The sequence below is a fragment of the Ascaphus truei genome, unplaced genomic scaffold, assembly GCF_040206685.1.
Source record: "Ascaphus truei isolate aAscTru1 unplaced genomic scaffold, aAscTru1.hap1 HAP1_SCAFFOLD_440, whole genome shotgun sequence".
Classification (NCBI taxonomy): domain Eukaryota; kingdom Metazoa; phylum Chordata; class Amphibia; order Anura; family Ascaphidae; genus Ascaphus; species Ascaphus truei.
This window is the reverse complement of record NW_027456771.1, coordinates 327,404-341,170: the sequence shown is the minus strand read 5'-3', so window position 1 is coordinate 341,170 and position 13,767 is coordinate 327,404. Positions and strand designations below refer to the sequence as shown.

At 51.9% G+C, this 13,767-nt stretch overlaps 1 long non-coding RNA gene across 1 annotated transcript; it reads right to left on the bottom strand.

Annotated features, from left to right (window-relative positions):
* Positions 1–9,368: 9,368 nt before the first annotated feature.
* LOC142484854 (uncharacterized) lies at positions 9,369–12,024 on the bottom strand. Its single transcript, XR_012798297.1, has 5 exons — positions 11,770–12,024; positions 10,696–10,757; positions 10,434–10,608; positions 9,962–9,994; positions 9,369–9,455 (listed from the first exon to the last, which is right to left on the bottom strand). It is a non-coding gene; the product is annotated as an uncharacterized LOC142484854 (long non-coding RNA).
* Between the last annotated feature and the right edge of the window lie 1,743 nt (positions 12,025–13,767).

Here is a 13,767-nt window from a genome sequence, read left to right as displayed (position 1 = left end):
CTCTCCCTCTCTCTGCCTTATCTCCCCCCCTCTCTCTGCCTTATCTCCTCTCCCTCCCTCTGCCTTATCTCCTCTCCCTCTCTCTGCCTTGTCTCCTCTCCCTCTCTCTGCCTTGTCTCCTCTCCCTCTCTCTGCCTTATCTCCTCTCCCTCTCTCTGCCTTATCTCCTCTCCCTCTCTCTGCCTTATCTCCCCCCCTCTCTCTGCCTTATCTCCTCTCCCTCTCTCTGCCTTATCTCCTCTCCCTCTCTCTGCCTTATCTCCTCTCCCTCTCTCTGCCTTATCTCCTCTCCCTCTCTCTGCCTTATCTCCTCTCCCTCCCTCTGCCTTATCTCCTCTCTCTCTCTCTGCCTTATCTCCTCTCCCTCCCTCTGCCTTATCTCCTCTCCCTCTCTCTGCCTTATCTCCTCTCCCTCTCTCTGCCTTATCTCCTCTCCCTCTCTCTGCCTTATCTCCTCTCCCTCTCTCTGCCTTATCTCCTCTCCCTCTCTCTGCCTTATCTCCTCTCCCTCTCTCTGCCTTATCTCCTCTCCCTCTCTCTGCCTTATCTCCTCTCCCTCTCTCTGCCTTATCTCCTCTCCCTCCCTCTGCCTTATCTCCTCTCCCTCTCTCTGCCTTATCTCCTCTCCCTCTCTCTGCCTTATCTCCTCTCCTCTCTCTCTGCCTTATCTCCTCCCCCTCTCTCTGCCTTATCTCCTCCCCTCTCTCTGCCTTATCTCCTCTCCCTCTCTCTGCCTTATCTCCTCTCCTCCCTCTCTCTGCCTTATCTCCTCTCCTCTCTCTGCCTTATCTCCTCTCCCTCTCTCTGCCTTATCCCCTCTCCCTCTCTCTGCCTTATCTCCTCTCCCTCTCTCTGCCTTATCTCCTCTCCCTCTCTCTGCCTTATCTCCTCTCTCTCTCTCTGCCTTATCTCCCCCCCTCTCTCTGCCTTATCTCCTCTCCCTCTCTCTGCCTTATCTCCTCTCCCTCTCTCTGCCTTATCTCCTCTCCCTCTCTCTGCCTTATCTCCTCTCCCTCTCTCTGCCTTATCTCCTCTCTCTCTCTCTGCCTTATCTCCTCTCCCTCTCTCTGCCTTATCTCCTCTCCCTCTCTCTGCCTTATCTCCTCTCCTCTCTCTGCCTTATCTCCTCTCCCTCTCTCTGCCTTATCTCCTCTCCTCCCTCTGCCTTATCTCCTCTCCCTCTCTCTGCCTTATCTCCTCTCCCTCTCTCTGCCTTATCTCCTCTCCCTCTCTCTGCCTTATCTCCTCTCCCTCTCTCTGCCTTATCTCCTCTCCCTCTCTCTGCCTTATCTCCTCTCCCTCTCTCTGCCTTATCTCCTCTCCCTCTCTCTGCCTTATCTCCTCTCCCTCTCTCTGCCTTATCTCCTCTCCCTCTCTCTGCCTTATCTCCTCTCCCTCTCTCTGCCTTATCTCCTCTCCCTCTCTCTGCCTTATCTCCTCTCCCTCTCTCTGCCTTATCTCCTCTCCCTCTCTCTGCCTTATCTCCTCTCCCTCTCTCTGCCTTATCTCCTCTCCCTCTCTCTGCCTTATCTCCTCTCCCTCTCTCTGCCTTATCTCCTCTCCCTCTCTCTGCCTTATCTCCTCTCCCTCTCTCTGCCTTATCTCCTCTCCCTCTCTCTGCCTTATCTCCTCTCCCTCTCTCTGCCTTATCTCCTCTCCTCTCCTCTGCCTTATCTCCTCTCCTCTCTCTGCCTTGTCTCCTCTCCCTCTCTCTGCCTTATCTCCTCTCCCTCTCTCTGCCTTATCTCCTCTCCCTCTCTCTGCCTTATCTCCTCTCCCTCTCTCTGCCTTATCTCCTCTCCCTCTCTCTGCCTTATCTCCTCTCCCTCTCTCTGCCTTATCTCCTCTCCTCCTCTCTGCCTTATCTCCTCTCCTCCCTCTGCCTTATCTCCTCTCCCTCTCTCTGCCTTATCTCCTCTCTCCTCTCTCTGCCTTATCTCCTCTCCCTCTCTCTGCCTTATCTCCTCTCCCTCTCTCTGCCTTATCTCCTCTCCTCTCTCTGCCTTATCTCCTCTCCCTCTCTCTGCCTTATCTCCTCTCTCCCTCTCTCTGCCTTATCTCCTCTCCCTCTCTCTGCCTTATCTCCTCTCCCTCTCTCTGCCTTATCTCCTCTCCCTCTCTCTGCCTTATCTCCTCTCCCTCTCTCTGCCTTATCTCCTCTCCCTCTCTCTGCCTTATCTCCTCTCCCTCTCTCTGCCTTATCTCCTCTCCCTCTCTCTGCCTTATCTCCTCTCCCTCTCTCTGCCTTATCTCCTCTCCCTCTCTCTGCCTTATCTCCTCTCCCTCTCTCTGCCTTATCTCCTCTCCCTCTCTCTGCCTTATCTCCTCTCCCTCTCTCTGCCTTATCTCCTCTCCCTCTCTCTGCCTTATCTCCTCTCCCTCTCTCTGCCTTATCTCCTCTCCCTCTCTCTGCCTTATCTCCTCTCCCTCTCTCTGCCTTATCTCCTCTCCCTCTCTCTGCCTTATCTCCTCTCCCTCTCTCTGCCTTATCTCCTCTCCCTCTCTCTGCCTTATCTCCTCTCCTCTCTCTGCCTTATCTCCTCTCCCTCTCTCTGCCTTATCTCCTCTCCCTCTCTCTGCCTTATCTCCTCTCCCTCTCTCTGCCTTATCTCCTCTCCTCTCTCTGCCTTATCTCCTCTCCCTCTCTCTGCCTTATCTCCTCTCCCTCTCTCTGCCTTATCTCCTCTCTCTCTCTCTGCCTTATCTCCTCTCCCTCTCTCTGCCTTATCTCCTCTCCCTCTCTCTGCCTTATCTCCTCTCCCTCTCTCTGCCTTATCTCCTCTCCCTCTCTCTGCCTTATCTCCTCTCCCTCTCTCTGCCTTATCTCCTCTCCCTCTCTCTGCCTTATCTCCTCTCCTCTCTCTGCCTTATCTCCTCTCCCTCTCTCTGCCTTATCTCCTCTCCCTCTCTCTGCCTTATCTCCTCTCCCTCTCTCTGCCTTATCTCCTCTCCCTCTCTCTGCCTTATCTCCTCTCCCTCTCTCTGCCTTATCTCCTCTCCCTCTCTCTGCCTTATCTCCTCTCCCTCTCTCTGCCTTATCTCCTCTCCCTCTCTCTGCCTTATCTCCTCTCCCTCTCTCTGCCTTATCTCCTCTCCTCTCTCTGCCTTATCTCCTCTCCCTCTCTCTGCCTTATCTCCTCTCCCTCTCTCTGCCTTATCTCCTCTCCCTCTCTCTGCCTTATCTCCTCTCCCTCTCTCTGCCTTATCTCCTCTCCCTCTCTCTGCCTTATCTCCTCTCCCTCTCTCTGCCTTATCTCCTCTCCCTCTCTCTGCCTTATCTCCTCTCCCTCTCTCTGCCTTATCTCCTCTCCCTCTCTCTGCCTTATCTCCTCTCCCTCTCTCTGCCTTATCTCCTCTCCCTCTCTCTGCCTTATCTCCTCTCCCTCTCTCTGCCTTATCTCCTCTCCCTCTCTCTGCCTTATCTCCTCTCCCTCTCTCTGCCTTATCTCCTCTCCCTCTCTCTGCCTTATCTCCTCTCCCTCTCTCTGCCTTATCTCCTCTCCCTCTCTCTGCCTTATCTCCTCTCCCTCTCTCTGCCTTATCTCCTCTCCCTCTCTCTGCCTTATCTCCTCTCCCTCTCTCTGCCTTATCTCCTCTCCCTCTCTCTGCCTTATCTCCTCTCCCTCTCTCTGCCTTATCTCCTCTCCCTCTCTCTGCCTTATCTCCTCTCCCTCTCTCTGCCTTATCTCCTCTCCCTCTCTCTGCCTTATCTCCTCCCCTCTCTCTGCCTTATCTCCTCTCTCTCTCTCTGCCTTATCTCCTCTCCCTCTCTCTGCCTTATCTCCTCTCCCTCTCTCTGCCTTATCTCCTCTCCCTCTCTCTGCCTTATCTCCTCTCCCTCTCTCTGCCTTATCTCCTCCCCTCTCTCTGCCTTATCTCCTCTCCCTCTCTCTGCCTTATCTCCTCTCCCTCTCTCTGCCTTATCTCCCCCCCTCTCTCTGCCTTATCTCCTCTCCCTCTCTCTGCCTTATCTCCTCTCCCTCTCTCTGCCTTATCTCCTCTCCCTCTCTCTGCCTTATCTCCTCTCCCTCTCTCTGCCTTATCTCCTCTCCCTCTCTCTGCCTTATCTCCTCTCCCTCTCTCTGCCTTATCTCCTCTCCCTCTCTCTGCCTTATCTCCTCTCCCTCTCTCTGCCTTATCTCCTCTCCCTCTCTCTGCCTTATCTCCTCTCCCTCTCTCTGCCTTATCTCCTCTCCCTCTCTCTGCCTTATCTCCTCTCCCTCTCTCTGCCTTATCTCCTCTCCCTCTCTCTGCCTTATCTCCTCTCCCTCTCTCTGCCTTATCTCCTCTCCCTCTCTCTGCCTTATCTCCTCTCCCTCTCTCTGCCTTATCTCCTCTCTCTCTCTGCCTTATCTCCTCTCCCTCTCTCTGCCTTATCTCCTCTCCTCTCTCTGCCTTATCTCCTCTCCCTCTCTCTGCCTTATCTCCTCTCCCTCTCTCTGCCTTATCTCCTCTCCCTCTCTCTGCCTTATCTCCTCTCCCTCTCTCTGCCTTATCTCCTCTCCCTCTCTCTGCCTTATCTCCTCTCCCTCTCTCTGCCTTATCTCCTCTCCCTCTCTCTGCCTTATCTCCTCTCCCTCTCTCTGCCTTATCTCCTCCCCTCTCTCTGCCTTATCTCCTCTCCCTCTCTCTGCCTTATCTCCTCTCCCTCTCTCTGCCTTATCTCCTCTCCCTCTCTCTGCCTTATCTCCTCTCCCTCTCTCTGCCTTATCTCCTCTCCCTCTCTCTGCCTTATCTCCTCTCCTCTCTCTGCCTTATCTCCTCTCCCTCTCTCTGCCTTATCTCCTCTCCCTCTCTCTGCCTTATCTCCTCTCCCTCTCTCTGCCTTATCTCCTCTCCCTCTCTCTGCCTTATCTCCTCTCCTCTCTCTGCCTTATCTCCTCTCCCTCTCTCTGCCTTATCTCCTCTCCCTCTCTCTGCCTTATCTCCTCTCCCTCTCTCTGCCTTATCTCCTCTCCCTCTCTCTGCCTTATCTCCTCTCCCTCTCTCTGCCTTATCTCCTCTCCCTCTCTCTGCCTTATCTCCTCTCCCTCTCTCTGCCTTATCTCCTCTCCCTCTCTCTGCCTTATCTCCTCTCCCTCTCTCTGCCTTATCTCCTCTCCCTCTCTCTGCCTTATCTCCTCTCCCTCTCTCTGCCTTATCTCCTCTCCCTCTCTCTGCCTTATCTCCTCTCCCTCTCTCTGCCTTATCTCCTCTCCCTCTCTCTGCCTTATCTCCTCTCCCTCTCTCTGCCTTATCTCCTCTCCCTCTCTCTGCCTTATCTCCTCTCCCTCTCTCTGCCTTATCTCCTCTCCCTCTCTCTGCCTTATCTCCTCTCCCTCTCTCTGCCTTATCTCCTCTCCCTCTCTCTGCCTTATCTCCTCTCCCTCTCTCTGCCTTATCTCCTCTCCCTCTCTCTGCCTTATCTCCTCTCTCTCTCTCTGCCTTATCTCCTCTCCCTCTCTCTGCCTTATCTCCTCTCCCTCTCTCTGCCTTATCTCCTCCCCTCTCTCTGCCTTATCTCCTCTCCCTCTCTCTGCCTTATCTCCTCTCCCTCTCTCTGCCTTATCTCCTCTCCCTCTCTCTGCCTTATCTCCTCTCCCTCTCTCTGCCTTATCTCCTCTCCCTCTCTCTGCCTTATCTCCTCTCCCTCTCTCTGCCTTATCTCCTCTCCCTCTCTCTGCCTTATCTCCTCTCCCTCTCTCTGCCTTATCTCCTCTCCCTCTCTCTGCCTTATCTCCTCTCCCTCTCTCTGCCTTATCTCCTCTCCTCTCTCTGCCTTATCTCCTCTCCCTCTCTCTGCCTTATCTCCTCTCCCTCTCTCTGCCTTATCTCCTCTCCCTCTCTCTGCCTTATCTCCTCTCCCTCTCTCTGCCTTATCTCCTCTCCCTCTCTCTGCCTTATCTCCTCTCCCTCTCTCTGCCTTATCTCCTCTCCCTCTCTCTGCCTTATCTCCTCTCCCTCTCTCTGCCTTATCTCCTCTCCCTCTCTCTGCCTTATCTCCTCTCCCTCTCTCTGCCTTATCTCCTCTCCTCTCTCTGCCTTATCTCCTCTCTCTCTCTCTGCCTTATCTCCTCTCCCTCTCTCTGCCTTATCTCCTCTCCCTCTCTCTGCCTTATCTCCTCTCCCTCTCTCTGCCTTATCTCCTCTCCCTCTCTCTGCCTTATCTCCTCTCCCTCTCTCTGCCTTATCTCCTCTCCCTCTCTCTGCCTTATCTCCTCTCTCTCTCTCTGCCTTATCTCCTCTCTCTCTCTCTGCCTTATCTCCTCTCCCTCTCTCTGCCTTATCTCCTCCCCTCTCTCTGCCTTATCTCCTCTCCCTCTCTCTGCCTTATCTCCTCTCCCTCTCTCTGCCTTATCTCCTCTCCCTCTCTCTGCCTTATCTCCTCTCCCTCTCTCTGCCTTATCTCCTCTCCCTCTCTCTGCCTTATCTCCTCTCCCTCTCTCTGCCTTATCTCCTCTCCCTCTCTCTGCCTTATCTCCTCTCCCTCTCTCTGCCTTATCTCCTCTCCCTCTCTCTGCCTTATCTCCTCTCCCTCTCTCTGCCTTATCTCCTCTCCCTCTCTCTGCCTTATCTCCTCTCCCTCTCTCTGCCTTATCTCCTCTCCCTCTCTCTGCCTTATCTCCTCTCCCTCTCTCTGCCTTATCTCCTCTCCCTCTCTCTGCCTTATCTCCTCTCCCTCTCTCTGCCTTATCTCCTCTCCTCTCTCTGCCTTATCTCCTCTCTCTCTCTCTGCCTTATCTCCTCTCCCTCTCTCTGCCTTATCTCCTCTCCCTCTCTCTGCCTTATCTCCTCTCCCTCTCTCTGCCTTATCTCCTCTCCCTCTCTCTGCCTTATCTCCTCTCCCTCTCTCTGCCTTATCTCCTCCCCTCTCTCTGCCTTATCTCCTCTCCCTCTCTCTGCCTTATCTCCTCTCCCTCTCTCTGCCTTATCTCCTCTCCCTCTCTCTGCCTTATCTCCTCTCCCTCTCTCTGCCTTATCTCCTCTCCCTCTCTCTGCCTTATCTCCTCTCCCTCTCTCTGCCTTATCTCCTCTCCCTCTCTCTGCCTTATCTCCTCTCCCTCTCTCTGCCTTATCTCCTCTCCCTCTCTCTGCCTTATCTCCTCTCTCTCTCTCTGCCTTATCTCCTCTCCCTCTCTCTGCCTTATCTCCTCTCCCTCTCTCTGCCTTATCTCCTCTCCTCCCTCTCTCTGCCTTATCTCCTCTCCCTCTCTCTGCCTTATCTCCCCCCCTCTCTCTGCCTTATCTCCTCTCCCTCTCTCTGCCTTATCTCCTCTCCCTCTCTCTGCCTTATCTCCTCTCCCTCTCTCTGCCTTATCTCCTCTCCCTCTCTCTGCCTTATCTCCTCTCCCTCTCTCTGCCTTATCTCCTCTCCCTCTCTCTGCCTTATCTCCTCTCCCTCTCTCTGCCTTATCTCCTCTCCCTCTCTCTGCCTTATCTCCTCTCCCTCTCTCTGCCTTATCTCCTCTCCCTCTCTCTGCCTTATCTCCTCTCCCTCTCTCTGCCTTATCTCCTCTCCCTCTCTCTGCCTTATCTCCTCCCCCTCTCTCTGCCTTATCTCCTCTCCTCTCTCTGCCTTATCTCCTCTCCCTCTCTCTGCCTTATCTCCTCCCCCTCTCTCTGCCTTATCTCCTCTCCCTCTCTCTGCCTTATCTCCTCTCCCTCTCTCTGCCTTATCTCCTCTCCCTCTCTCTGCCTTATCTCCTCTCTCTCTCTCTGCCTTATCTCCTCTCCCTCTCTCTGCCTTATCTCCTCTCCTCTCTCTGCCTTATCTCCTCTCCCTCTCTCTGCCTTATCTCCTCTCCCTCTCTCTGCCTTATCTCCTCTCCCTCTCTCTGCCTTATCTCCTCTCCTCTCTCTGCCTTATCTCCTCTCCCTCTCTCTGCCTTATCCCCTCTCCCTCTCTCTGCCTTATCTCCTCTCCCTCTCTCTGCCTTATCTCCTCTCCCTCTCTCTGCCTTATCTCCTCTCCCTCTCTCTGCCTTATCTCCTCTCCCTCTCTCTGCCTTATCTCCTCTCCTCTCTCTGCCTTATCTCCTCTCCCTCTCTCTGCCTTATCCCCTCTCCCTCTCTCTGCCTTATCTCCTCTCCCTCTCTCTGCCTTATCTCCTCTCCCTCTCTCTGCCTTATCTCCTCTCCCTCTCTCTGCCTTATCTCCTCTCCCTCTCTCTGCCTTATCTCCTCTCCCTCTCTCTGCCTTATCTCCTCTCCCTCTCTCTGCCTTATCTCCTCTCCCTCTCTCTGCCTTATCTCCTCTCCCTCTCTCTGCCTTATCTCCTCTCCCTCTCTCTGCCTTATCTCCTCTCCCTCTCTCTGCCTTATCTCCTCTCTCTCTCTCTGCCTTATCTCCTCTCCTCTCTCTGCCTTATCTCCTCTCCCTCTTTCTGCCTTATCCCCTCTCCCTCTCTCTGCCTTATCTCCTCTCCCTCTCTCTGCCTTATCTCCTCCCCTCTCTCTGCCTTATCTCCTCTCCTCCCTCTCTCTGCCTTATCTCCTCTCCCTCTCTCTGCCTTATCTCCTCTCCCTCTCTCTGCCTTATCTCCTCTCCTCTCTCTGCCTTATCTCCTCTCCCTCTCTCTGCCTTATCTCCTCTCCCTCTCTCTGCCTTATCTCCTCTCCCTCTCTCTGCCTTGTCTCCTCTCCCTCTCTCTGCCTTATCTCCTCTCCCTCTCTCTGCCTTATCCCCTCTCCTCCCTCTCTCTGCCTTATCGCCTCCCCCCTCCCTCTCCTCCCTCCCTCTCTCCTCCCTCCCTCTCTCCTCCCTCCCTCTCTCCTCCCTCCCTCTCTCCTCCCTGCTCTCCTCCCTCCCTCTCCCCCTCCCTCCCTCTCTCCTCTCTCCCTCCCTCCTCTCTCCCTCCCTCCTCCCTCCCTCCCGCCTCTGCTCCCTCTCCTCCTCCTCTCTCCTCTCTCCCTCCTCTCTCCCTCTCCTCCTCCTCTCTCCCTCCCTCCTCTCTCCGCTCCTCCTCTCTCCTCCTCTCCCTCTCCTCTCCTCCCTCTCCTCCCTCCTCTCTCCCTCCCTCCTCTCCTCCCTCTCTCCTCTCTCTCCTCTCTCCTCTCTCCCTCCTCTCTCCTCTCCTCTCTCTCCCTCCTCTCTCTCTCTCCCTCCCGCCTCTCTCCCTCCCTCTCTCCCTCCTCTCTCCCTCCCTCCTCTCTCCCTCCCTCCCTCCTCTCTCTCCTCCCTCCCTCCTCTCTCCCTCCCTCCCTCTCCTCCCTCCCTCTCTTCCCTGCCCTCCCTCTCCTCCCTCTCTCTCCTCCCTCCCTCCCTCCCTCTCTCTCCCTCCTCCCTCTCCCCCTCCCTCTCCTCCCTATCCCCCCTCCCCTCTCTCTCTATCCCCTCTCTCTCCCCTCTCTCCCCTCTCTCTCTCCCCTCTCTCTCTCCCTCTCTCTCTCTCCCTCTCTCTCTCCCTCTCGCCTTACATTCTGCCAATACTCACTGGGTAGCTTGGGCGCGGATTCTTCTCATCCATCTGCGATGTCTACAGGCAAAACAAAGCACATAACCGTTATGAAGCTTTGCAGATACTCATCAGTACTTCACAATGCTTTAACTTAAATTAGCGCATGGTTAAGTCAGTAATGGTGGTCAGTGGATCTGGGCCTCGGAGAGCCACATTTTCTGGGGGGAGATCACGTTCACCGCAATCAGTACATAAGTGGACTATCCACCATTTCTGTTCATGTTCTACGAGGCTGCCTGTAACCGTGTGATCACTACACCAAGCAATAATGTGGCTGAGATCTTGAAGAGTGGTGGCCCTCAGACGCTGAGAGTCTTACAGCACTCAAAGGGTTAAATATTTATTCAATGATTCTGCAAATGAATCCATTTAGCCTCTGTCACCTGCCCTCTGTCAGTGATACCTCCCCTCTCTCCTGCTCCCTGTCATTGATACCCCCCTCTCATGCCCCCCTTTCGGTGATACCTGCTCCTCTCTCCTGCCCCTCAGCAGTCCCCTCTCTTCTCTGGATTGATATTACTCACCTACTTTCCACTCCAACGAAGAGTGTTTCAGATCTGTAAAGAAACGCGCCCCCACACAGTGAGTCAGGAGCGGTAACAGGAGCGGTGACAGGGGCGGTGACAGTAGCGGTGACAGGGGCAGGGGCGGTGACAGGGGCAGGGGCGGTGACAGTGGCGGTGACAGGGGCGGTGACAGGGGCGGTGACAGGGGCGGTGACAGGGGGTACAGACAATGCTGCCAATTTTCCAGGAACGTAATTAACCCTCCCCGGGAGCTGGCAAAGGTGCAGCCGATAGAGGCCATGTCTCTAAAATGTCCTGGGATCAAAGGATTTTAGGCTAAGAGTGTGACCCTCATTTAGACTGACTCGTTTCTCATACCTCCCCGTCTCCTGTCAGATACCTCCCCCTCTATCATGCCCAGCCAGTGATACCTCCCCCTCTATCCTACCCCTCAGCAGTTCCCTCTCTTCTCTGGATTGATATTACTCACGTCAATTCCAGCTCTGGCTTTTCTTCCTCTTCAGGCCTGGAAAGAAATCAGCCCCACACAGAAATACGACACTCGTTTGATTTTCTTTTTTTCATTTACTTATTTTAAAAATAAAAGAGGGAAGTTGGGGGCGGAGAAAGGCGGCGGGATGGCGGGATAGCGCACACACGGATTCCTGCAACACAAAGAGATTCTATATCAGCCTTCTGTCCCTCACTTGCCCAAAGAGCTAACAGTTTAAAGCCTCAGACACAGCAGGTACCTGCTCGGCGATGGTATCTCTCTTCCTGCAGTACGTCCGCTCCTGATCATATGATTCAGGGTCTGAAAGAAACAGCATTCCTTATAATCACTGCGTAAAGTGTTGTTAAAACGTAGTGGTACTGTGCCTGGTTCCAGAAGAGCCCAATTAAATAAGAGAATTTAAACGCCCAATTTGCAAACATTTTGTCCTATTCTTAAAAACAGTGTTGATTTTAAATAAAAAGCAGTGGTACTGAACACCTCCAGGAACTTCACCATTTAACCCAGGGGAGCACAATCTTTTCCCCCTGCGCCCCCTGCCAGCTGTCCCCCTCTCCTAGTGCCCCCCCTCCTTACCTTGGCTCTAGCGTCATCACATCATGTTGCCATGGCAACGCGACGGCACATGTCCCCACGTTGCTATGGCGATGGATCACTAGAAGCCGTCTGAACCAAGGTAAGGAGAGGTTATAGAGGCCTTCGCTGCTTTCCCGGTATTTAATTTAAATGCTTTTGGGAAGCGCACGGGGCCTCTGTAACCCCCGCAGAGAATCTCGCGCACCCCAGTTTGCGCAGCCCTGCTTTAACAACTGCTTATAATAGGCGTTGCTTTGATTTAACCCGTTTTCTCCAGGGCAGCTCCTGCAGCTAAGTGAGAAGCAGCAGGTGTCTGTATAATGCTTTACAGGACCTTTGGGTTTGAAGGGTTTAAACATGTTTATGAAATCCAGATTTAGAGGAGAGAGGGATGTTTGGAATATGAGCTAGTGATATATTTAGTCTAAACTAGTAAATACAGGTGCAGTCCCACTTAAAGGTCTGTATTGAAAACTGATGTGGACGTTTTACTGTGAAATGAAAACCATTAATTTCAAGGTACCTTGCTCTGGTTTGGCCTGATGAAGTGATGTAGGAAGGAATAGTTATATGGAGCAATAGAAGTTATTGGGGCTGTTCTATGGAGCAGTAGAAGTTGTAAGTGTGTTTGGATAGGGCAGTGCTGATTCACAGCTGGTAAATGTGGGTCTATTTTCAGATGGGGCATGAAGAACAAGTCAAAATGTGTAAGTGACTTCCCTCTCCTGACACTGACCTGGTCCTATATAAGGCTCTGCTTCCTGCAGTACTACCTGCCCCGTTCCCGTGATGTGAGGGGAACAGGGACTTGTGCAAGGAATCCGGGACCTGCAGGAAAACAGAGGAAAACTATAATACTTTCACCCAAATCGTTTACAATCTAGTGGTACTCTGTGATCCCAGGGTCCTGCAGAAGGGGGATAATACTGCAGCCAAAATAGCTTATAATCTATTTCTGAGCATCTCGGGCTGTAAAGGGAGAAGCTACGACACTTCTACTCATCGAGTCCTCTTTAACACTTATATTTTCTTATATAAACACGGGCGATGTACACAGCTCTGCAGATAGAATTTTGCAAGCACAATACCCTGAAGAGCTTACAATTTGGTGCCCGAGTCACGGAGGTAAAATAACTCACCCAATGTTTCCAAGAGCGAACACTTGGATTTGAATCAAGATTTCCCACTTCAGAGTTAGTGACAAGTGACATTACCACAAGCTATTCCTTTAGTACAGTATTTAATTAAATACAAACCTTTCTATGAAACCCATTATTACATGTGGCAAAGTATAGGTACATATTACATAGTTACATAGTAGAGGAGGCTGAAAAAAGACATATGTCCATCAAGTTCAACTGTGTAAAATTTAGACGACAGATACTTATCCGATATTTGTATTTATGAGCCCGAGGAACAACAGTGAAAGGGTAGAGGCACAAGCCCCCAGCGATGCTGACCAGGAAACGTCCATGTATAAATTCACAATATAAAGATATCTTCATTCCTTCCAAACATATCAGCTTAATAAGCCCAGAGATCCATGTTCCACAATCGCATAGGTCAAACAAAGCCACCATATAACAGCCAATAGCCTAATACAGGTATATCTTATATGGTTGTAGGTGGTAACCCAAAGCTTGATTGTAGTAAATCATATATTGTGTACAGCAACTAAAAGTTACTCACTTGTGATCACATGAAGATCCAGAAGCTGTCGGCGTGCTCCTATCACGAAGAAGCAAACAAGAGAATATGGTAGATGGCGGTGCAGCTGCCTTGGAGGAAAATATGAACCAGAACTGCCGATATACTAAGTACAAAAAATTATTTGTGGTACATTAAAAACAGCAAAGTAACACTCTTACGCGTTTCACGTGGCCACCCACGCGTAAGAGTGTTACTTTGCTGTTTTTAATGTGCCACCATTACATTTTTGTACTTAGACTGGCGACACACTTTATTCGAGCTCGGCTAGTCCCACGAATTCGGGTATACCCGGGTGTATTGAGGTTTGTGACTGTTTTCTGCCCGAGTGCATTGAGGTATTTTCCAGGCAGGGATTGAAGCATTTTATTCCCGCTGGCTGCAATACTGCACAGTATATATATATATACTGCATTACAATTCATGAATTTATGCCATCTGGTAGACACGCGAAGCATTGCAGCCTTTTAAATCCTAATCATTATCATTTAACAGATCAGCCGCCCGTCAGCCAGGCATGAACCCAGGCTGGGAAGGCAAACGCAACGGGGCTTGTCAGAGGTGAGGAGCGGCGCATTCCAGGTATCTGCCAGGTACATACTGGGTATTTGCTCGAATAAAATGTGTCGGTGCAGTAGTGTATCGGCAGTTCTGGTTCATAGTTTCCTCCAAGGCAGCCGCACCGCCATCTACCATTTTCTCATGATCCCGAGGAAGGCAAATAAAAAAATCCAAGTGAAAAAACCCTATGCTGTCTCATAAGGGAAAAAAATTAATTCCTTCCTGACTCCAATAATGACAAATCAGATTTGTCCCTGGATCAACATCCTTCCCATGTTCACTTATTTGGTATATCCCTGTATAACTTTCCTTTCTAAAAAGATGATTTTTTTAAAGATATTTATTGTATCTGCCATCACAGTCTCCATGGGTAATGAATTCCACATTGTAACTGCCCTTACTGTAAAGAATCCTTTCCTTTGTTACTGGTGAAATCTCTATTTCTCTAACCGTAAGGGATGACCCT